Here is a 23,946-nt window from a genome sequence, read left to right as displayed (position 1 = left end):
GGCCAACCAAAGCGGTCTCATCAGCTTCTTCGTTCATGTTTGACTATTGTTCACTGTGGTTTGTTGTTGTCTGAAGTCATTAACGTTAGTTGGTGCTCCAGTATAATCGGTACCCCTGAAACTCATCCAGTGAGAAACGTTCCGCGGTGCAAAAATAAGTGCGATTAAAATGCGTTAATTTTTTTAACACCGTTAATTTTTGTGTAATTAATTAATCTTAATTAACGCGTTAAAGTCCCGGTCCTAGTTTTTAGTCTCGATTTAAAAATAGTAAGCGTTTCTGCGGACGTGCATGATTTGGGTAGTTTGTTCCAGATTGTCGGGGAATAACAGCTAAATGCTGCCTCTCCATGTTTTGTTGTTACTCTCGGAACCGTAGCAGACACATCCCAGAAGACCTGAGGCACCTTGATGGCTCGTAATTATGTAGGAGTTCAACAATATACTTTGGTCCTAAACCATGTAATGATTTAAAAACTAGCAATATTACTTTAACATCAATTCTTTGACCGACTGGAAGCCAATGTAGAGATTTCAGAACCGGACTGATGTGATCCACTCTTTTAGTGTTAGTGAGGACACGTGCAGCAGCGTTCTGAATCAGCTGCAGTTTTCTGATGGATTTTTTTGTCAGCCCTGTGAATACACTATTGCAGTAGTCGAGTCTACTGAAAATAAAAGCATGGACAAGCTTTTCTAAGTCCTGTTGTGACCAGTGGCGTTTCTATATGTACAAAAGGGGTGGGGCAGAGAAAACTTAGATGTCAATATACTGGATAAGCTTCTGCAGTGAGGTTCATGGCTGGTGAGGCAGTGGCACTGACTCTTCAGGTTTACAAATATAATATTTTGACCTAAATCAAAATATAATATTATTTTCATAGCTTTTTTTGTCTGATGCTTCGATTAATTTTAAACAGACAGTTCAACAAAAGGATACCCAACATTTTTAATTTTATCATTTAAATATTGAATTGTTCTCTCTTAGTAAGATCCCATTTTCAATAAAATTGCGGTCTTACCTTGACTTGAAGATGAAGTCCATTTGGCTATCCTTCTGGACAAAAATCTCTATTACTTGTTTGTAAAAGTCCTCCTTATCTTCTTGTAGTTTCAAAAGTCTATTATAAATCTAATCGATAGATTTATGATTCAAAAATTACAGAAGTAGGGTAGACATGTGGATATTATCCGGCTGAACAAAACGTGCATGTATCTAACAGGTACGTTTCCCACAGATCTTATTTGGAGATATTTTCTAAAATCCCATGGAGATATACTCATTGCTATTTGTGGAGGGAATGCATGCGCAGCTTACTTCCTGGTTTTGGGACGCGTCTCTCTCCTCCTCGGTTATGGCTAGAAAGGATCCGTCTAGTGTAAAACTCTCGCGAGAGTTTGGCTGAATGTCACGTGGCGGAATGTTTACGTTTGGCAGGCAGCCTTTCAGTTACGATCGTTAACATCAGTTGGCCACAGAAAATGATGGTGAGAAGCTAAACTATCTATTAATTATGTCAATGACAGGGAGTGTGATTATTGTTGAAATAGGGTGTTAGCGGTCTTATTGGTGTTCAAAGAAGAATGACAACACTGTCAGGGCCGTGGGAAGTAGGGGTGCTGAGGGTGCTGCAGCACCCCCTGGTGGAGGACAGGGGATCTGCACTTCCACAAGATATAATAAAAAAAAAAACGAATTTTCAGCCTTGATGTAACAACATTCATAATTAAGTAAAGATAACACCCTTTTCACCCCGGTTACATTTTCCATTTGCCCTGTACGATGGGCGCTGTAAGTGATGAAAGTAGGGGATGTTGGCTTAGCAGGCGCCCGCAGCTCACAGCCAAAGTGAGAGAGATAGAGAGAGGGGATACCGCGGTACCGGCGGGGATTGTTGTTAGCTTCTGCTGCGCTAACGGATATAAGAAGCTGTTTCTACAATAATGTGGAGGGAGAGTCCTCTCCTGTCAGACTGAGAGGCTCAGTGAGGTAAAGGACTCTGAGGGCTTAGATAGTTCACTTTAGTCGAAGTTATCTCAGTGGGTCTCAAACGTTTTGATCACAATTTATGTTAACAAATATTTCCAAGGCACACCTTTATAATTATTAGGATAAATAAAAACAGGTTTGAAATCATTGCAATGTATACTATAGGACAGTAAACCAAAAATATCGTTTAAAACTGGAGAGATTTTCTAAAATATACATAAATAAATAAATGTTAACTGGTCAAATAAGATATGAAGGAACAACACAAATAAAATAAGTTACATCTATTTGTTATTGGCTATGGTAGGTTATTGGAAATGTTCACATACCTACTTAATTGATTAATAAAATGCAAACCGATCTTTTTCATATGGGTGTTTAGAGTTGTACCCCCTAGATCAGTCTCTAATTGGGCGCTCAAAGTGCACCAGATTGAAGCATTTTACTTTAAAATGATAAAAAAATCTTCCCGGGGGCGTACCCCCGGACCCCCCTAGAGGATGTGAAGTCCACCCCCCCAATTAAAACATGTTATAAAATATAATACATTTGAAGCCTTGTTATATAAGCTGTCCACCATGTCAAAATATTTCTCCTTTTGCAGTGTATTGGTCTTTTGTAGAGGTTTTTCATTGCCAGCTAAAATGTTGCCTAGCAGCACATCGGTCAGAACCAGCCCTGGTGTCATCCCCACAGCACCCCCCATTTGAAACATGTTCTGAAGTATTATTTGAGTTATTTGAAGTATTAAAGTAACGTGTTATGGCAGGAAAGTTCAATCTGGTATATTCATTTTAATGTCACCTTATATAGAATATGTGTTAAACTTGTGATTTCTGCATTGAGTGACTTCTGCCTAGCAGATACCAAGAAGAGGCCCCTAGGGTCTCTCTGTTAATTATCAATAGTCCTTGCAATTAACAGGGGAAGTCCCAGATACATTTTCAGATAATGTAGTTAAAGTCTTGTAGAATTAATGTTTATCTCCTACACATCCTGCAGGCCTGGAGACTTGGGTCACCCAGCAGTAACCAAGATAAACGTCCTTTTGAGCTTATCAATAAAATGTATTCATTCCTAGTAAGCTGACTTTGGGGTGAAGGGAAGTTCAGGGAAGCCATTAAGCCACAAGAACAATTAAACTTCTGTTAATCAACCAAAACTCATGACTTTCAGGGGACAGGACATTCGGACCTATAACAAGGGTCACTTCCTAGAGAATATGTGTGTGTATTTCTTACTGTGATCAGATGTCCTGTATAATCATTTATCAACTATTCCTGTATTGGTGTTTTATTTGATTCCTCTGCTTTTATTCTTTCATATGTGGGTACTGGAGGGCTACAAACAGTGTGGAGAAATTAGCTTAAACATGTTTTATTACTCTATGGGAAATGGAAGCAGCATGTCAAATGATCAGGGAAATCTACTTGTTTTAAATATATGTGTGTGGTTGATTACTTTGTATTAATAATAGCAGTATGTGTAAAGGAAGCTGGAAATATGCAATGTGAAACCTTTTATTTGAAATAAAGATTCTGCAGGGAATATTCTTAAAGAACAATAGCTCAAGTGTCTGGAAGAGCTGCAGGCTAAATGAGTGTGCGGTACTTTTTACTGCTTGAGATCAGAGCTGATGTTTTCCTCTTGTTAGTATTGTTTGAGGTTAAGGTAACTCACATGTGTTATTTTTATATCTTAAAACTATCTTTATAAAATGCCAAAAGTATGTGAAACTTGCAAGGAGGGGTTTGTTATCTCGAATGTAAGGGTCGCCTCTGGCTCGCGCTGATTGGCTGTCTTTTCTAAGTGGAGGACCCCTCGGGGGGGGGGGGGGGGGCAGCCGCATAGCTCCTCCTGGGGTTTTGGATATAAGCCTATGTTTTCTTTAAACCAGCCTCTTCTTTTCTTCAAACTGACCAGATCCGTGAGATTGGAGGAAGAGCAGGAAGTACTTCCTTTGTATTTGTATTTGTATTTGTATTGTTACTTTTTATCATTAAAACAAGATTATTGTTTAACTTGCATTCTGGTGTTTCTTAATCCCTTCCTTTTTACGAATTTACCCAGCTTATCAAACGACACGCGGAGACGAGGTTGGTTTTGAACATCCTCCAAATCTCCAACAAATGGTGACCCGACGTGTCTGAGTGGGGTGTTTTCGGGGAAGAGACCACCAGCAGCAAGCGGACGGAATAGTCCAGGGCTAAACATCTCGGCTTCTTCTGACAACTAACAACAGAGCTCTGACAATAACAGGTAAACAGATGCCAGTTTAATTCGAAATCTGTGATTTGGCCATATTCCAAATTTTAGGGTTGTCAGACGAAGTTTACAGTGTTTTTATAGTAACAATGCAAATGCGTGTTTTAGTTACAATAGCATATTAAGTGCCTGCAGGCCAGAAGGGTATTACAATCCCTGCCTTGAGAAGTGGAGGTATCGAGTCCCCACAGTTGAAATAGGATATTAAGTTCCTAACGGGCCAGAAGGGCATTAAAGTCCCTGGCTTGAGAAGTGGAGGTATCGAGTCCCCACAGTTGAAATAGGATATTAAGTTCCTAACGGGCCAGAAGGGCATTAAAGTCCCTGGCTTGAGAAGTGGAGGTATCGAGTCCCCACAGTTAGACTGCCTGGAGTAGTCACTTAGTAGTATTAAGTCTCCATATCAGACTCACTCAAAATAACGAATCCACAGCTCGACGGGGCGGGGGACTAGTTATTTATGTTATAAGTGATCCAAAGGAGAGTAACGCAACCTTCAAAAACCAATTTTGAAGTGACCGGACCTCATTAATCCTTTGTTCTGTGAGGGTTGAATCTATGAAGCCAAACGTCACGATAAAAAGTTCTGTGAGCCTGGGTACTACTCCATGTCAGCGTCACATCGTTGAAAGACGGTGTTGAAGCGCGCTGAGAGGCTTGCTAAACTTGTTGAAATAAACATCGGACAATAAAAGCTGAATAGACTGTACGGGGAATTTTTCTGTGAATATTTACTGGTCAGATAAAGAAGCAAAGTTTGAGCCTGCTGCTTCCAAAATCATTTCTCCCCTCAGTGAGGTGGAGCTCATTCCTGGTCGGGTGCCGCCATCTGGTGGCAAACAGGGTGTGGCACAGAAAGGACAGACTAGCGGTTCGAGTATTGCTTAATAGTATAGTTTGTTGGCTCCATCTGCTGGACGTATTTTGTAGTATCTCTTGCAATATTGCGTTACACCTGGAAGACGCTTTAATCCAAAACAACTCACAATAACTGCGTTTCACCAGGAACATACAATCAAAGAAGACAGGATCATTAAATTATAATCAGGGTTTATAGGTGCCAAAACATTTCGAGTGCTACTCAACTGGCTTTCAATAAGCCAGTCCGCTGCTCCTATATAAGCGCTTTATTGGTACTTTTCTGTTATTACATTTATCACTCAAGGTGGAGTTCAAATACATGTGTTTATACACTCAAACTATTTACACGTCTAGACAAGGGCAGGGAAGTTAAATAAATACAATAACTACATTAGGAGTGACGACGAGCATTGTCCTGTATATCACAAATTACTAGTGAACACATATTAACCTAGTCAGATAAATACACGCGAAGTCAATATGGAAGGGCAGTTCAACAAAAGTGATTTAGACGTCCCAATTCCCGGGAGTTTCCGAGAACAATGGGGACAGATTGAGGGATTGATTCTAAGTGGGACAAAACAGGGGGACAAGAAGAAGGTTTGTGCCGACCTTGGGTTCCTCCATGATAAAATGATAGAAGAAGATAGAGTGGGAGGGGAGGACACTCTAGGAAATTTGGGCTCAGCTCTGAATCTGTATGAGCGACAGCTGGTAAAGAAACTGGGTAACCTAAACGAGCAGAAGCCCGGATTTTTTGCCCGTCAGAAACTAAAGGAAGAGAAAGAGGCGGTTGATAAATTAAGGAGGATTTGCCACAACGCAGCAATTGTCAGGAAGGGGATGATTGTGGTTCGCCCCCCAGTCAACAACCCCCCAGTCATGGTAGCAGCCCAAACACAGGGGGGGGAGTTTCAACGCTCTAGTGACGTTGGCACTCTCCTGTTCCCCCAGGACAGTAGGGACGCATGTGTGCTGACACCACCACCCACAGATGACGACATACATCAATATGTTGCAGAACGTATCGCATTTTATAGAAGGACACCTCGGCCTCAGACAGGAGGAGACAAAATCTCAGCAGTGCTGTAAATAACGGGTGCACTGCAAGAACGGCTAGTTCAGGAGAGGGGTCTCAGACAGGAAATGTAGGGGATCAGGATGTCTCAATTCAATCCCCCCTGATTTATCCGGATTTATCCAGTGTATCTCCACAACCGCCTCCTTACTCTTCCCCTGTCCCGAACGCACCCCCCAGGGATAGTCTACAAATGACACTGACAAAAGTGGGCTCTGGGTCAGCCCAAGAACAAGCAGGTGTAAGGGGGGGTAACTTTAAAATAGTGGGTAATGTTTCGCTAACCCCTTTAAGGAAGATCTCCATTAAAAAGGGCGAGAGCAGCCCCACACCGGAAGAATTGGTCGCCATTGTAGAAAAATATGAGGAGAGGGAAAGAGCTTATGGTGGTGCGGACCATCGGGATAGGGAGGGGGTCCATTGTCAGGAAGCAGAAGAATTACTGAGAAGAGAGAAGGAAGAAATAGAACAAGTACGTCAGGACAGAATGAATAGAGAGCAGGAGGGCGGTAGCCAACAACAAGCAGGTGGGGAAGGGTACAGTGAAAGTTCTCCCAAGGGCGAGGGCAGTTTGAGTGACCTGCCGTTCCAAGAACGGCAGGCACAAACAGGCCATTACTCCACCAGCAAGGGAGGGGCATCGGGGGATGAGAGTGGTGAGTGTTCCTCTGGAGCAAAACAGGGAGATGTCAACGGCAGGATGTGCAAGAGCAAGGTTAAGTACATAAATATGACAGGAACAATCTCTGAACTGACTGCTACACAGGTCCTTGCACTTCCCCGTAGGAGTTTGAGATCCCAACACACCTCAGAAGACCCCACACCTCTTCCCTTTATTGCTCCAGTATTACAGGCTCCTTTGGTGGCACTCCCCAATGGGAATACCGCTTACCACCCTTTCTCACTAGGAGATGTGCACGCACTAGTTGACAAAATGCCGCTACCTACTGAGGGAGGGAGACATTGGATGAGAAAGTTTGCTGATATGTCAGTAGGACAAACAATCTGCCTTGGAGATTTCAGGAGGATATTAGCACAACAGACTTCCAGCCATGACGTAAAGAAAGTTGAGGAAAGATCAGGAACAGTAACAATGAACGATAACCAGCCTATCTCTTCCAACAACATACACAGCTTGCTGAGCTTGGCAATGAGAGAACATTTCCCACAGACGGGAGGAGGTTACGGCTCACTATCTTTCACGTTCACACCTGGAGAGGCCGCAGCAACCATGTTGCTAAGGTCACGCCAACAATACATAGTAGCTACTGACTATAGTCCAGAAAATAGTGACCAACATATGCAGATGTTCCGTAAAGCAATATTAGCAGCAGTACCTGCCGAGATTAAAGATCTTATGGAGGACAACCCAGAAGTGGATCTACTAAACACGCAGACATGGGAGCGTCATCTGGGCCATCATTTAGGCAAATTTAACAAACAACTCACTAAGAATAAAACTGAGGAAGAAGAGTTGAGAGTGCAACTACTCCGTACTCAGCTAGAAATAGCCCGTAAAACAGTTCAAAATGAGAAGAAAAGTGCCAAACAGCTGATTGTTCATCCTGTGGCGCCAGCAGAGCAGGCACCGGGGCCGCAAAACCCAAATGGGGGTTTTCCCAACCAAGGTCCATTCTATAACCAGCCCCAATACGGCTACAATAATGGTTTTCAGCAACAGAGGGGCGGGTTCAGAGGCAGAGCTAGGGGTAGAGGAGGGTTTCAAACAGCTCCAGGAGTGTACCCATATCAACAGAGGGCGTGTTTCATCTGTGGACAGACCGGCCACTGGTACAAGCTGTGCCCGAAGGGAACCCCTCCACAGGAAGGGCGGGGACAAGGGGGACAGAGAGGGCATGTACAAGAGTACAGAGCAGACATGCAGTATTTCCAGAAACCCCAAGAGGCAGCCCCACAGGCCCAACACCATGACCAGGGTCACGTTGCACCAAATGTGATGGCTGCTCCCTATGGCCAGTTTGTCCAGTACGAACAGGACTGTTACCCACCACAATGAGGTCGCCCAGGGAACCCTGAATGTACGGGCCTGGCGGACCCTTACATGGACGTGACTGTAAAAAACGCGAAATTACCATTCCTTGTTGATTCAGGAGCTAGATATTCAACTATCAACTCCCCCGTTTTCAACACATCCAAGTCCAGTAATACGGTCTCAGTCATAGGGTTTTCGGGAGAAATAGAGCAGGTGCCGCTCACTACGCCATTAACCACCAGAATAGCGGGCCAGCTATTTCTTCATCAGTACATTCTGGCACCCCAAAGTCCGGCTAACCTCATGGGGCGGGATGTTCTTATCAAAGCTAACGCCTCCATCCTCTGTTCCCCCGACGGACTAATAATATCATTCCCAAATGGCACTCGCCTCAATTGTTCACTATCAACCATAAAATCAGCTTCTCAAATGATGTTGGCCCAATCCACTGCAGCAGAAGCAACTCAGCATGCCACTATATATTGGGGGTTGCTGGACCGGCCCCAAGACAAGACACCAGGACTATTTTCCATTTTTCAACAATGGAAGCCGTGGATTAACCTCCTCAGGCCTTATGGTTCCCCTCCAGATCCTCCCCATCTGACGCTGAATTATGATAGAATGGACGACCAAATTTATGCATATGCGTATGACGCAGAGGTGGCTATGTCCATTTGGGACGTAGCCACAACCAATTTATTTGTGGGACAAGCGGGGGTGGCGGCATCTGTTGAACTCACTGATGAACAACTCTATTGGTACCGTATGTCAGCTGAAGCCACACCACACATTTCCTTAGCTATCAGGAGGGGCTATGAAGCTAGGGAACTTGGTCCTATGGTAAAGACACTGCTAGAAGTCGAGGATTGGGAACCAACACAAATAGCAGCACTCACATACTCTCCCTCACACAAGGCTTATGCTCTAAAAATCTGCACACAAGAATGCATCTTCATGGAGAGACACGAAGTGGAGAGACATCACGGTAGAGAAAAAACTGACCATTCATTTACTGAAGACATGTTGCGTGACCTCCCACCTGACCTGTGGGCATCTGACTCTCATGACGTAGGTTTCTGCTCAAAGGCTGCACCAATAACATTTGAGGTGAGCAGAACTATGCCTGTATATCAACCACAGTACCCTGTTAAACCACAGGCAAAAGGGGGTATCAGCAAGGCAGTTGAGGGTCTGAAGAGAGCAGGGGTGTTGGAACCCTCACAAAGCGAGTGGAACACTCCAATACTCCCGGTATCAAAACCTAGCGGGGAGTACAGAATGGCTCATGATTTAAGGACCATTAATGCTATTACAACTACAGCTCTGGTACCAGTGCCTAACCCATACACGGCTATTTGTAATATCACACCTGAGCATACCTGGTTCACCTGTATTGACCTGGCCAACGCTTTCTTCTGCATACCTCTGGCGGAGAAAATGAGGCCTATTTTTTCATTTACAATGGGAGGGGAAAAACTACAGTACACGAGACTACCCCAAGGCTTCAGTCTGTCTCCAGGAATATTTAACAAAATACTCAGGGAACAGCTAGATGGCGTTTCATTACCAGAGGGGGTGGTGTTGATCCAGTATGTAGATGACCTTCTCATTGCAGCACCCTCCGCAGCCTCTTGTTTGGAGGCCACCAGGAACCTACTGGTTCGCCTCCATACAACAGGGTTCAAGGTCTCCAAGAAAAAGCTACAATGCACCCGTAAAGAGGTGACATTTTTGGGCAGAGTTATCTCTCCAGCAGGTACGGGCATGTCAGCAACACATCAGGAGGTTATATTGCATCACCCAAAACCCAGGACAGTCAAAGACATGTTATCTTTTCTGGGTCTCACAGGCTACAGCAGACACTATATCCCAGAGTATAACCCAAGAACAGCTGTACTGAGGACACTGATCAATGAGAAAGGCATGCGCAATCTCACTGTCACACTGGACTGGACACAAGCTGCAGAAGCTGCGTTCATTTCTCTCAAACAATCCATGTCTCAGGTCACCTCTCTCGCCTCTGCATCCTATGCATTGCCATTTTTCCTTGATGTTTCTGAAAATGAAAACACAGTAAATGGTGTTCTATTTCAGAAAAGGGGGGGATGTAGGTCAATACTGATGTACATTAGTATTACACTGGACAGAGTGGAGAACAGGGAACCTCCATGTACAAGACATGCAGCAGGTACAGCACGTATCTTAAACAAAATTTCACACATTGTGATGAGACACCCTTTGACAGTACTGACAACACACAGCATTGTCTCTTTTGTGAACTCAAGTGCATTCACAATGACTTCCACAAGACAGACCAGGTTAGAAAAAACTCTAACGCAAGCACACATCACCTACACACATGAAGGAGTTAACAGCGCAGACACCATTGGCAGCGGAGAACCCCATAGGTGTGAGGAAAGAATCATCCAGGATGTGAAGCTAAGAATAGATCTCAGAGACGAGCCTATACCACATGCAGAAAACCTGTTCACAGACGGCTGTTGTTTTAGACACCCCACCAAAGGGCTCCAAGCGGCCTATGCAGTCGTGAGTCAAAAAGCTGAGGGAGAGTTTGAGGAAAGATCAACAGGAGAAGTAACAGGGAAAGTCTCAGCACAGTTGGCAGAAGTAATGGGAGTCATTGCAGCATTAGAGCTATCAAAGGGAAAAGATGTAAACATCTATACAGATTCAGCATATGTTCATGGTGTCATACATGTGGAGATGCGCCAATGGATGCGAGCAGGATTTGTAACATCCACCAATACTCCCATCAAACACGAAAAACAGATCAAAAGGCTTGCAGAAGCAGTAATGTTACCCAACAAACTAGCTTTACTTAAATGTAAAGGTCACAGCACGGTGGACAACTATTTGGCTTGGGGTAACAATGCAGCAGACAAGGCAGCTAAAGCCAAAGCCGGGTATATGCCCCAGTTTCAAATGCTGGTCTTAAAATCTGCTGACTTACTGCCCGCAGTAACAGATGATACTCTTAAAGAAGCTCAAGCAACAGGGTCTCCTCAAGACAAGACAGTATGGTTAGACAGAGGAGCTACCAACAAAGACGGGATATGGTACTCCCCAGATGGGAGACCAGTGATACCCCCAGGATGGATAAGATCAATGCTTAAAGAAGCACACGGCCCAACACATTGCGGCAAAACTCAAATGAACAGACACCTGACTCACTGGTGGCACCCTTACCTACCTGACATGATAGCTAATTACCTAGAGGAATGTGTAATTTGCTTAAGCCATAACATCAGAGCCACTGTAAAACCGCACCAGGGAAAGTTTCCTTTACCTAAGATGGCAGAGAAGAAATCATAATTGACTACACTGACATGATTGACAAAGTAAGAGGGTTCAGATACTTACTAGTTGTAGTCGATGCATACACAGGTTGGCCAGAAGCTATGCCATGCAGGAGAGAAGATGCAGACTCAGTGATCAAGTTCTTAGTCACTCATTACATTCCACTACATGGGTTTCCTAGGAAAGTGAGGTCAGACAATGGCAGCCATTTCAAGAACCACGACCTTCGCACAGTAGAACAGTCTTTAGGACTAAGACACAGTTTTGGAGCTGTCTATCACCCCCAATCTCAGGGAAAGGTAGAAAGGATGAACCAGAACATCAAACAGAAACTCAGCAAAGCATGTGAGGAGACAGGAATGAAATGGTTAGAGGCCTTGCCTCTGGCTCTCATGTCAATTAGGAGCTCTATAAACAAAGGGACAGGCTTCTCCCCATTTGAGCTGACACATGGCCATCAGTTTCCTGGCCCAGGAGCCTTGAGTGTAGGAAAGGAAGTAGAGGTCCTGAGTCCGAAACCTTATTTCCAGCAGCTTAAGGGATTGGTGTCAGGATTTTCCACACAGGTTGCTGATGCCAAAGGGGGACCCGAAAAACACGAGGCCAACACAGCGGAGTTCGTCTGGCTGAAGGTCATCCGGCCCAAGTGGCTCAACCCCAGGTTCACCGGCCCCTACAGAGTGACCCAGCGGACATCCCATGCTGTCCGCCTAGAAGGAAAGGGGGACATCTGGTACCACTGGAGCCAGTGTGCAGCGGGGAAATCACCTGGAAGGACCCTCGACGACATCCGGACGGACCTGGCTATCATCAACGCGGACATCCCTACAGCAGACGACTTGGAAGCAGGCATCAGCGGACTGGAGGAGAAGGACCTCGCGGACATCCCTACAGCAGACGACTTGGAAGCAGGCATCAGCGGACTGGAGGAGAAGGACCTCGCGGACATCCCTACAGCAGACGACTTGGAAGCAGGCATCAGCGGACTGGAGGAGAAGGACAACAAGGACATCCCTACAACCGACAGCCCAGAAGTCGCCATCAGCAGGCCGGAGCACGAAGACACAGGACTTCACGGGAAGACAGAGGAACCTGCTCCCCTCTGATCAGGTTGCTATAAGCTACACATAGCACCTCATTTACTAACCCATTTTTTGAGGGAAGTGGTATCTTAACCCACAGTTTAAAGTTCTTTTAATAACCCATTTTTTGAGGGAAGTGGTATCTTAATCCACAGGTTAAAGTCATTTATTAACCTATAAGAAGACCCCATTTATAAACCCAAATCTAGGGAGTTGTTTTCTAAAAAATCTATATTTAAGGGATTTGTCTTTCTTTTTACCTCATGTAATACTGACACAGGGACCAAAACCTCTCAGAGAAGAATAGAAAATGTCTGAAGGAGCCCTGAATTTCCTGATAACTTGTTGGTCACTACTAGTGTTAGGAGTAATAATCTACTTGTTCGCCCTGCTGTATGTACATTGTAACCTTTAAAATCATGGTTGAGTGACCCAGTGGTTCACAGCATTTTTTAATAACTTGGGGGTTAGAATAGACGTATACTGACACTAGAAGGGTTGGAGCTCACAATATAACTATGTATGGTAACTGGAAATGGTTAGCAGGATTAGCCCTGGTTTCTACTGTGATTGTTACCATTATTTTAATCTTATGTGATTCCATTGACCACCCAGACTCCACTCCGCCGCCAAATGAATCCGTAACTAGAGTCAAACGGGGCCATTATGAGACAGTAGTTACCCCAATGTCTCCTAGACAAACCTTCACTCTCCATGCAGGTAGTGATGGAATAATACAACTCGACCTGTGCAAAATTGCCCCCTGCAGAAGCCTCGACAGTACCTATTCCTACCTAGCCAAATATGTCTGCTTAGCCCCTGCGGTATGTAACAGAACCGTCACAGATACGGTTAAAGGTGCTCCTTACATTTACAGAGGCAGTACATACAGGACCAAAGGCGACCCTTATGTGTCCGTCACATACACATACGGGTGCACCTGCGAGTCCTGGTCCGGTGTCCTAGCAAATTCGGGTCCTGATGACTGGGGATACACGCCACCTTACCGATCGGCGGAAATTGTTAGATCCCTCAAACATAGAATGAAAGTGATTAGGAGAAACCCAAACGTCCCATGCGTTGTCAGGTTTTGTAATCCAGTACGCATAACGCTAAAAAATGTAGTGCTCTCCGACGCTGGACTTTATGTCCTCGCGGTACATGCAGGGGGGGGTTCGCCACAAGGCCTCTTCGAAATTAAAGTTAAACCAAAGGTGGAACGAAACCTTCCTCGTGCAGCATCTAATATGAAATACCTGTCTAAAATTACATGTACGGATAAATGCACGGGGGATTATAGCCAACTTCAACCTCTAGACGTCATCCAAATGGCCACAGGATACACAGATGACAACCTATGGTTAAAATGGGTTGCCCAAACAGCCCAAGAACAAATGGCAGGGGATTGCCTAGCCTGTGCTACGGCCCGCCCGCAATTAGTCACTGACCCTGCGCCCCTGTTTCCCACAAATACCTTGGGGTACAACTGTATGTTACAACTGACTAGGATGGCCAGCCCTCCTAACTGTGCCACCCTAGCCAAACTTTTCCCTCCAATTGATAATGACACTAGGACAGGCCCATTTACGCCTGACATAGGCGCCGGTGGGTACACATGTTTTTCCATGGTTGAAAAGTCCCCACGTTTTGACCTAGGAAATGTCTCTACGGATTGGTGTAACCTCACCATGTCTAGCACTAATATAGGACATTGGGCCAGAGCTGGGCTCTACTATTATTGTGGGGGCCACCGCCTGTTCACCCGTATTCCCGAACTATCTGTGGGATTGTGTGCTATGGTGCGCCTCCAGGCACCCCTAATGTTATTAGGCAAAAAACTGGGGCCCACGGACCCTAAAGCCACCCTTAACACCAACCTAATCACTCGACGTAGGAGACACGCGCTGTCCAAACGCCACGCCCCGGGCTCCTTCGATTTGTCTGTCGACTCTCCCACCTACATCGATTCCATCGGAATCCCACGAGGGGTCCCTAACGAATACAAACTAGCGGATCAAATCGCTGCAGGGTTTGAAAGTTTGTCAATTATCTCTGCCTTCTTCCCTGTGACCCCTATCAAAAATGTAGAAAGGATCAACTATGTACATTACAACATACTCCGATTGGCCAATCTCACTAGGGACGCGGTAGACGCCTGGCTGAACAATTGGGTCCAACGTCCCTTATGGCTGTGCAAAATAGGATGGCGCTGGATATGCTTCTTGCAGAGAAGGGTGGAGTTTGTGCAATGTTTGGGGAGATGTGCTGCACATTTATTCCCAATAACACGGCTCCGGACGGTTCCGTCACAAGGGCTTTAGAAGGCCTTCGCACCCTATCTAAAACTATGCATGAACAATCGGGGGTACACAATTTCTTAGAGGAGTGGTTTGCTAACATGTTTGGTCAATGGAAAGGTTTAATAATGTCTCTTTGTATTTCTGTAGCTACTTTTATGGCCATTTTAATAACATGTGGTTGTTGTTGTGTGCCTTGCATCCGCTCCTTGTGTGTCAAACTAATCAGTTCCACCATTGAAGGAAAAGCTGCTCCTCCCCCACTGTACCAAATGCCCTTGTTGGCTTGGGCAGAGGGTGAGGATGAGTATGATGAAGCGGCAGACAAGGACGCAGTTTGTTAGCGTATTTTGATCTTCCTCCCCTGACACGAGAGACTGTTATGAGGAGCGGTTCCCAAATGTTTGGAGTGCTCTAAATCCCAGCTTCTAATGGATGTATATGCTGTTCGGGAGCAGACACAGTGGCAAGGAATGACATTAGTTGTGTTTCAAATGTCTTATGTGTGTTGGTCTCGTGGGGGGGAGACCAAAAGGGGGATTGAAGTATTATTTGAGTTATTTGAAGTATTAAAGTAACGTGTTATGGCAGGAAAGTTCAATCTGGTATATTCATTTTAATGTCACCTTATATAGAATATGTGTTAAACTTGTGATTTCTGCATTGAGTGACTTCTGCCTAGCAGATACCAAGAAGAGGCCCCTAGGGTCTCTCTGTTAATTATCAATAGTCCTTGCAATTAACAGGGGAAGTCCCAGATACATTTTCAGATAATGTAGTTAAAGTCTTGTAGAATTAATGTTTATCTCCTACACATCCTGCAGGCCTGGAGACTTGGGTCACCCAGCAGTAACCAAGATAAACGTCCTTTTGAGCTTATCAATAAAATGTATTCATTCCTAGTAAGCTGACTTTGGGGTGAAGGGAAGTTCAGGGAAGCCATTAAGCCACAAGAACAATTAAACTTCTGTTAATCAACCAAAACTCATGACTTTCAGGGGACAGGACATTCGGACCTATAACAGCCGCATAGCTCCTCCTGGGTTTTTGGATATAAGCCTATGTTTTCTTTAAACCAGCCTCTTCTTTTCTTCAAACTGACCAGATCCGTGAGATTGGAGGAAGAGCAGGAAGTACTTCCTTTGTATTTGTATTTGTATTTGTATTTATATTGTTACTTTTTATCATTAAAACAAGATTATTGTTTAACTTGCATTCTGGTGTTTCTTAATCCCTTCCTTTTTACGAATTTACCCAGCTTATCAAACGACACGCGGAGACGAGGTTGGTTTTGAACATCCTCCAAATCTCCAACAGTTCCCACGGCTATGAACACTGTAGATCACCAACACTATGGTTTATTTTTTATTCACAGGCAAGTCAACGTTGTCGCAGTAAAAGTCCCAAGATAGCTCCTGGTGCAATAAAATGTTCCCTTGCAGTGTTTTACTATTAAGTCTGATGTTTCTCTATTAATATTGCTGCTGCATTAATGTGTATGTTGCATCATGTTACTGCTGTAGACGTGTTTCCGATCCGCTCCGATTACAACGAGAGTTACAACGAGAACGTGACGTCATATTCACACTAGACGGATCCTTTCTAGCCATAACCCTCCTCCTCACACACCACACTTTTCGCAGCACACGTACTTACAGCCAATCAGCTCTGAATGATGTGAGATGACGTATGGTGGGGATGGCAGCACTCTGCCCCTATGGTCATAATTTTTTTGCAACACAAATTAAATAGGACAATACTCTGAGCATGCGCAGTGTAGTTTTTACAGTCATCGTTCACTTAGAGCAGGGGTCGGCAACCCGCGGCCCACGGGCCGCATGCAGCCCTTTAAGCCCTCTAATCTGGCTCCCTTGAGCTTAGACAAAAATAAGAAGGAAATAAAATAAAAGTATTTGTAGGACTATTTCTATTTTGTTGCATGGTTGAAAATGTTTCGTATCTTGTATTTTGAGGTGATACTGTGACACATAAATAAGAAACAAAAAGGTTTTAATTAGGTCAAATAAAATATGCGTCACATCCTGCTACGGTCCCGCGCGATCGCCTTTTCTTGGAGGCAAATAACCTGACCCCCGGCTCGATGAGCGAACTATGGATAAATCAAAGAAAAGTACTGGAGGAACACAGGATTCAATTCTGTGTGGACAGAGTTATATGCTTTCACAGCAAACGATGCTTGTTTACCGGTATGTTTGATATGTACAGAGAAGTTGTCAACGGTGCTGCAGCCTTTACGTATCGAGGAACAACAAGGGAGAGGAAGACAGCTGACAATCTTCAGTCATAATTCAATGGGGTATGTAATTTATTTCAGAAAACACTTTTTGTTATATTCCACGTCCCGATAGCAATGAATATATTAAATGCTTTGACAATAAATACATACAAAAAATAATCTCTCTGGAAGCCGTAGCGCTGTAAAAAGCACGACCAATCATTTTAGCCGGCCCGGCTAAAATAACTGGATGGCCTACCTGCCTGTCAGCCTTCCATCTGTGTGCACAAACTTATCTCGTGGCCTCATTGATGATGCGCGTTCGTGTGTGTTGGAAGAGGGACTCTGTAAGGAAGAGGTATATTTTTTCCGGTTGTGTATTTTCAAATTCTAGCGCACTCGAGCTGGTTTCTCCATTCTTACCTACCCCACCGTTAACTCTTTTTAGGGTGCAGCCATATGTTTTATTTATTTCAAAGTGGGCCCATTATAAATATATATTTTTTCCTTCAAATGTGCAGAGGACTCCCCAAGTGCTGTGTTTAATTTATTTTAAAGTAGGCCTGTGTATTATTTGTAATTCTCCTTAGAGGAGTTCTTTGTTTCTTATTAGAGGTTAACAGTTTTATATAATGTAATAAATAGCCTAATCAATGCAAACAAACTTCAGTTTTTGTCTGATATAACAATAAATACAACATTATAAGCTATCAAGCTATGAAATATGTTTTGCGGCTCCAGAGAAAAAACATTTGGGGAAAAAGGAGCAAAATGGCTCTTTTGGTCAAAAAGGTTGCAGACCCCTGACTTAGAGTGAGAGGGACGGGGGCATGATCGGGTTTTGTCCCACATGGCTCTAAACAGCTCAATAGGCACACACTGTAGACACTAATTAGAAGAACACAGACTAAAACAGCAATGTACAGACAAATCAGATGATTAAACATGATCTTAAAATATATTTTATATATATATATTTTTTTTTTTTGCATTTTTTTGTAATCATTATTTTTAATACTTTCTGCTGCCACTAGGTGGGGCTGTGCCCCACCTGCCCCTAATGACCGGCCGCCACTGGTTGTAACATTAGTTTTTTAATTCTCGATATATTCTTCAGGTGATAATAAGCAGACCTAATGACTGTTGTAATGTGGCTGTTGAAATTCAGGTCTGAGTCCATCACTACACCTAGATTTCTGGCTTTATTAGTGGTTTTGTAGTCTGCCGACTGAAGCTCTGCGATTACTTTTAATCGGTTCTTCTTTGCTCCAAAAACAATGACCTCTGTTTTTTGTTTGTTCAGTTGGAGAAAGTTCTGAGTCATCCAGTCAGTGATGTGCTCAATGCACTTGCTCAGTGTTCTAATCGGAGAATAGTCTCCTGGTGTGATTTTAAAATAAATCTGGGTGTCGTCTGCATAGATGTGATAGCTTAGATCGCTCTTTTTAATAATTTCAGCCAGAGGTAGCATATAGCAAAGGTCCTAAGATGGAGCCTTGAGGAACCCCGCATGACATATTTGTCAAAGTTGATGTGTAGTTGCCTATTGAGACAAAGTTTTTTCTGTCCTTTAAGTAGGTACTAAACCAATTTAGAGCTGTTGCTGAAACTCCCACCGAGTTTTCTAGGCGGTCTAGCAACATGTTGTGGTCAACAGTATCAAAGGCAGCGCTGAGATCTAATAATACTAAAACTGATATTCTGCCACAGTCTGTGTTTAAATGAATGTCATTTAAGACCTTTACAAGTGCAGTTTCAGTGCTGTGGTTAGGTCTAAAGCCCGACTGAAACACATGAAAACCATCATTTAAAAACATGAAATGACTGAACTGTTGAAAAACAACTTTTTCAATTATTTTGCTTAAAAAAGGAAGGTTTGATATTGGCCTGTAATAATTCATTACGGTTGTGTCTAAGTTATGCTTTTTTAGGAGCGGTTTAATTGCTGCAGTTTTCAGGGCCTATTATGGCGCATTTCCACGACACGGCCTCGCTCGGCCTCGCTCACTATGGCTCGGCCTCGCTCGCTATGGCTCGGCCTCGTTAGGACTGGCTCACTTTATGGCGCATTTCCATTACAGTTTAGGAACTGGGGTAGTATCTATACTATAGTAACGCAGTGTAGGCGGAGCCGTGACGTCATCCTCAATGAGAACCCCAGAAAAACAACACAGCTGTTAGCCAGGCGCGCCGGATTCCTTTTAGAAGTTGGGGGGCCAAAAAAAGTGCGTGTGTATGGCCCAATCCCAAACCACTTCCTACACCCTACCCCTACACACTCCCCCTCCGTGACGGAGTGAACTCCGTGGAGTGACACATGAGGCTCCCTCCTGTCAGATGGAGGGAGTAAATACAGCGGCAAGCTTTTGGACAAACTCCCCTCTCTCCGGCAGAAACAGGAAATGCCGTAACTGTATGTAGGCCTAACAACGGTTTCAAATCAGCATCTCTTTGACAAAAAATGTAAATGAATTACCTCAAATAAAACTCCAAACATCTTTAATTGTTTTACTTTTTTATAAAGCTCTTTTAGTTTTAAACCTGGTGTTTATAAGCTTCTTAGTTTTTGTAACAGTCTGTAAATATACACAACTTTATAATAAAATGCACACATTTACCTTTTTCTAGACTAAACACAAGTATGATCCTAAGTTAAAAATATATGAGGTTATCATGAGGTTGTTAACATCGCAATTTATCACTATCGTTTAGTGGTTTTGCAAAGAATTAACCACTCTCTGTTTTTGTACCATTCTGCGTTGAAGTACCTTCTCTTTGCCCAAATAATCTACTAGCGGTCTCCTTTTTTCCGATAGTTAGCTGTACAGCTTTACCCGCCTCAATGTCCCGACAACAAACCTCCATGCAGTCGGAACCAGCCTGTTTTGGTTCAACAACGGCGGGGGTGGGGGCGGCGGCGGTTTTGACAGTTTCTGCGGCAGCAGATGCTGCTTTTGTGTTCATCTGGCTTCGCTGTTTGAAGAAGGTCCAGGCTCCGGAGATGTGGATGTCAGGGATGTGACCTTCCAGTTGTTAAATGTAAGTTTAAATTGACTGTATTTAGTTTTCTTCTGCGCTGGTTCTTCTGACATGTTTGCAAGTATATTCTTTCTATCTCTGGTTAAAGGCTGACACACACAGAACAACGTAACAAATAAAGTAAACAACGTAACAAATAAACAAATCTAAGCTTTTTTATTGGTTGTAATTTACATGGATACATTTGAATGGTGTGACAATGTCCTATTTGATTGGGTTACAATTTACTTTCTTCCTGTTATGTCTGCCTGCTTTATTTTAACTAATGCAAGTGACCTGCTCCATCGAAATCAGTCGCATTGACCCGAAGACACATTTTGATTCCTAGCTTTCTAATGATATCAGGATTGTTTTTGTAATCCAAATATTAAGCAAAATATGTCACATTATATAATGACTGTTACAGAGTCATCATTTTGAGAAAAAGGCCTTTAAAGTTTTCTCTTCTCTGGAATCCATCGATCTGATTGATTATTAGCGGAGCAAATGATCAAAATACTACGGAGGGAAGATATTTTCGTTTGGATTACTGCACTCACGGGAAACACCGGCTGGTGTTATGCCTGTTGTGACGTTAAATTACTCCGTTCTCCGCTTGTAATTATGCCGTTACAAGCTTCAAACCTGTATTTATCATCTGAATTTGCCGAAAAGAGTTTAATATTCTGAAAGCCAAGACTTTGTTTATTTGAAATCAGATGAAAACAAACTGTAACGGACCCTGCCGTGTTATCTATGATTATTATATGCCTTACATTAATAATTTCAGCGGGAGGGAGGGGGAGCGGCGCTGTGGAAGAGCAGTTGCCAGTGAGAGGCGAGCTGTCATCTTCCCTTACAAGCTTAAAAAATACGTGTAGCTAATGAGATTGAATATATATAACAATAAAAAATAACAAAATATACACAGCTAGATCAGAACGCTTTTTAGATGCGACTTTAGAGTAAAGGGGAATTATTGAAACGGGATTTGTACAGTGTTCCGCGCCGCGTGTATATACGTGTGTGTTTGTGTATTTTTGCGTTTGTGTGTATTGTGTTTGTTTCCCGGGGAAAACACTCACGAGAAACACCGGCTGTTGTTATGCCTGCAGTGACGTTAAATTACTCCGTTCTCCGCTTGTAATTATGCCGTTGTCGGTACACGATGTGTTCCGGGTACACGATGTGTTCGGGGTCCGTATTTTACCAATGACGTCACGCATTGCACGCATTGTGATTGGCAGTACGGTAATTTACCCAGGGGTGCTCAGGGGCAAATCAAATCTACAGATCATGACGAACCGTAAGTATTCCTATAGAGAGGCGAAGTCCCTCCCCTTCCGGGAGCCTCCATGGGACCCCGGAAGCGGAAAATTATACATTGAAGTCAATGGAGAGAGAAAAGTTATCTTTTGATCCCGTTTGAATTGTGCCACGAATGACACATATGATGTTTGTCAGTCTTAAACAATCATTTCCATGCAAAAAAAGTCACAGTTTGTCGTAAAAATGCTGAAATATAAGACTATGAATAATACGCAACTAGAAAGACTACAAATCCCAAATGCATTCTGGGTCGCGTAAGTGATGTCATAGGCGATAATGCTCCAAGACTGGTTGTGACTCGCAAAGCAAAGAGGAAGAAGAAGACTGATTTATTCCCTCCAATAAATATAAGAGATTGCTCCAATAAATTCACTTTTACAAGATGCCTGTGTGCTTTGTACGAGGTTGTAATCACAAAAGAGATCATACCACTTGCTCGTTCTATCGCTTCCCGTCTGATGAAAGGACCAGGAGTCGTCGGACCAAACATATCAGGTAATATACAGTACATGTTTTGCATGGAACATAGTCAAGTTAGCTACCTAGCTAGTAGCGAGCATGTTAGTTAGCATTATATTACATTACTTAGCCTTGTCATTTGTATTAGCCTTAACATGAAGTAAACCAAAATGTTAAACATTAAGAGTAGTCATGATGGTAAGTATTTTGTGAAACATTTGAAGAGTAGCCTATCGCCCCCTCCACCAGGTGCTAAGCGGGCGGGCGGTAGGCTAACCCCACATTAGTATCAGCGATCTTTTCTACTTAATGCTATCTGCACAAATGGTTAACATTGACCATTAAAAGATCAGGCAGTTCAGGGAGAGTCGAAGGAAGGAAGGCAGGCAGCTTTGCATGACATTCTTCTGGACGTGTTTCATTGTGATGACAGTGAGAGTGAGTCAATCTGTTTGTTGGAAAGACAGTAGTTGAGTGATTACTGAGAGAAAATTATTAAAAGAGATAATTATTCAGTGTTGTTACTTTAAAGTGTTGTTACTGACCTTTTTCTCTTTTATTTTCTTTACCTCACCTGTAACTGCTGAGACCCTGAGGAACATGCACACTGGTCTGACCTGCTCTGGCAACCTGATTTCCACTGTACGTAATAGTATTTGGTTATGGTATATTATTTATATACATCAAAGGCACAATGCACCCCTCAGAGACACACATGTATTGAGTGTGATATTTTGCATAGGTCATGTGAAATCATCTTTACATACTAGAAAACTGTAGGAGCGGCAACTTGTTTTGAAATTGAATTTTTAATATCCGATAATAAAGTTGATCTGTTTTCTTTATTCTTCTCTCTTCCCAGCTCCATCCATCACCATTCTCTGTTCCTGCAGGTCCTGCTTGCTAATCAATATTCATATTTTTTTACACGATTACAAATAAAGTCAATGTATTGTATGACATGAAGTTGTGCTTCATTCTGAGTCAATAATAAATTCATTCTGCCTTCAGCTGCAAAATTATTGTGGACTGCACCGACATCCATGTAGCTGCCCCCCCCCCCCCCCCCCAGTAAGATGAACCAAGCAAAGTTGACATACTCAACATACAGCTGTACTCTTAAGTTTACATGAAGAATTTGTGAAATATTGGTAATAGCAGGTTTAAATGATTATTAGTAATTCATTATATAATTTTCTCATCGTAGATGAGCAGACAGGGAGCAGATGAGAAAAGCAGAATATGCAGCTGCCATTTTCCACATGGAAAAGAGAAAGGGCCAAGTGTATTTGAGTGGACAAAAGAGAAATCCCAAATACGAAAAATTAAATTATACAATTAAAGATATGTATACAAATAAATATATATCCTATATACACCATGTATAATGATGGTGTATGATGTAGAAGGAAGTGTGGTAGATAACAAGTAAATATAGAGTTACATACAGATCCATGTTACAGCAAAAGATGGAATAACTAAGAAGCACGCAGTATAATAATAATTACACGCAACAATTAAATAACTGCTCAGCATCTCCCCCACAATCCCAATCTGCTGTGTCCTGTTTTCCTCCCCTCTGCATAACACCCCATCACACATACGAAACACAACGCAGAGTCCGAGGGTGTTAAGAGTATGTTTATTTAAATGTCCTCCTCTCTACTGGCCAACACAGGGAGCATATGCTGGGTGTAGAATTGTTCCAGGAGGAGGAGATTTCCATGCCATGCAGGGTCTTTGGGGATGGGGATGATGATCCCCTCCTTCGTGGTCCACAGTAGCAGAGACTCCGGTCTGTGATGTGCAGCTGTTATATAATATACAATACATTTTTTTGAAAAACATTTGATCAAAAAATAAGGATTTGGTCAGGATCTAGAGTCAGTGTGTAGTTTATTAATTAATCAATGCTCGCTACATTAGGAAAACACATACCAGTGTACCAGAGGGAGTCACACACAGCTGTGCCTAGATAACCAAACAAATTGACAACAGGGATGCAAACTCATCAGGTATG

At 43.2% G+C, this 23,946-nt stretch overlaps 1 protein-coding gene and 1 long non-coding RNA gene across 2 annotated transcripts in view; one reads left to right on the top strand and one right to left on the bottom strand.

Annotated features, from left to right (window-relative positions):
- Nucleotides 1–1,047, bottom strand: part of LOC307039473 (52 kDa repressor of the inhibitor of the protein kinase-like) — a 40,492-nt gene extending 39,445 nt beyond the window's left edge. Inside the window, exon 1 of the mRNA XM_079681569.1 lies at nt 1,023–1,047. The gene's annotated coding sequence lies outside the window, so the exon portion shown is untranslated. The remainder of the gene's footprint in view (nt 1–1,022) is intronic.
- A 20,422-nt stretch (nt 1,048–21,469) lies between these two features.
- Nucleotides 21,470–22,888, top strand: LOC307041988. Its single transcript, XR_013808963.1, has 2 exons — nt 21,470–22,568; nt 22,789–22,888. It is a non-coding gene; the product is annotated as an uncharacterized lncRNA (long non-coding RNA).
- Nucleotides 22,889–23,946: the final 1,058 nt, after the last annotated feature.

Source organism: Notothenia rossii (assembly GCF_949606895.1).
Source record: "Notothenia rossii genome assembly, chromosome: 5".
NCBI classification, from domain to species: domain Eukaryota; kingdom Metazoa; phylum Chordata; class Actinopteri; order Perciformes; family Nototheniidae; genus Notothenia; species Notothenia rossii.
The sequence above is the reverse complement of the archived record's forward strand: the minus strand, read 5'-3'. Positions and strand labels throughout refer to the sequence as shown.